Source organism: Drosophila montana, unplaced genomic scaffold, assembly GCF_035044405.1.
Source record: "Drosophila montana isolate Dmon_TW-CO22-7 unplaced genomic scaffold, ASM3504440v1 contig_870_1, whole genome shotgun sequence".
In the NCBI taxonomy this organism is placed as follows: Eukaryota; Metazoa; Arthropoda; class Insecta; order Diptera; family Drosophilidae; genus Drosophila; species Drosophila montana.
The window spans coordinates 1-1,100 of NW_026999160.1; the positions used below are offsets into that span (position 1 = coordinate 1).

The following is a 1,100-nucleotide window of genomic DNA, read 5'->3' on the forward strand; positions in this document are numbered from 1 at the left end:
GCTGCTCTGCTGAAACTAGTTGCTGCTGTTCTATGATCTCTTGCTGCCTTTGTCGTTGGTGCCATGGCGGAAGAGATCGAATTGGTTGTGCAGGTAGGTGTATGCATTCTGTATTTGACTCGGTAAATAATGCATATGTTTGGTGTTCATTTGCAGAAATAACTCGCTGTGACGCTGATGATGGGCCATCCGCCCGGATCTGCTGCTGCTGCTCAGCTGTTCGCTCGATAATTACGTGCTGCCTTTGTTGTTGATGTCGTGGCAGGGGCGACCGAATTGGATTTGCAGGTAACTGTGTGCATTCTGTCTTGGCTCAGTCAATAATTCGTATATTTGGCCTTCATTTACAGAATTAACTCGCTGCGTTTTTGTGGATGGGCTATCAGCCCGGCTCTGATGCTGTTGCTCAGTGTTCCCCTTCTGCCTTTGTCGTTTGTGTCCTGGCAGAGGAAAACTAATTGGCAGGCTATGTTGTTGCTGTTGCCATGGCTGGAGGGGCTGTCCTGTTGAGATAAGTTGCTGCTGCTCTATGATGTGAAATGTTGGTGTGGCTTCTGCTGGGCTCTGCTGCTGCCGCTCCATGTTTCTCGGCTGTGTAAATCTTTGTATCAGATGCTGTTTTTGTTTTTGGTGTCGTGGCATGGGCGACCGAATTGGCTCTGAAGGTAAGTGTATGGATTTCACACTTAGCTCCGTCAGTTGTGGACATGTTTGTTTTATATTTGCAGATGTTACTGGCTGCTGCTCATTGTTTCCCGGTAACCCTTGTCGTTGATGCTCTGGCAGCGGGAATCTCATTGGCAGGCTTTGTTGTTGTTGTTGCCATGGCTGAAGGGGCCAGATTGGAGGCATGCCGAACATGGCTATGGTCAGCTCAGAGGCTCGCTTCTGCTGACAAACTTCGTGCTGCATTTGCTCGCCTGCTAGTGTATATTGCTGCCTTGTCTGCTGTGGCCTGAAAAGTTCGTGTTGGATTGTCGACACGGGGTGGTGAAGCCGCAGCGCGGCCAGCTCCGCTCGTGGTTCTGCCGACCCCGACACTTGGTGATGTTGCGCTGATATATATCAATAATTCACTGAAACGTTTTGGTTTTTTTTTT

The 1,100-nt window shown here is 49.3% G+C and overlaps 1 long non-coding RNA gene across 1 annotated transcript; it reads left to right on the plus strand.

Annotated features, from left to right (window-relative positions):
• LOC135440147 (uncharacterized) lies at positions 1 to 1,006 on the plus strand. Its single transcript, XR_010438258.1, has 4 exons — positions 1 to 93; positions 157 to 288; positions 351 to 665; positions 729 to 1,006. It is a non-coding gene; the product is annotated as an uncharacterized LOC135440147 (long non-coding RNA).
• Positions 1,007 to 1,100: the final 94 nt, after the last annotated feature.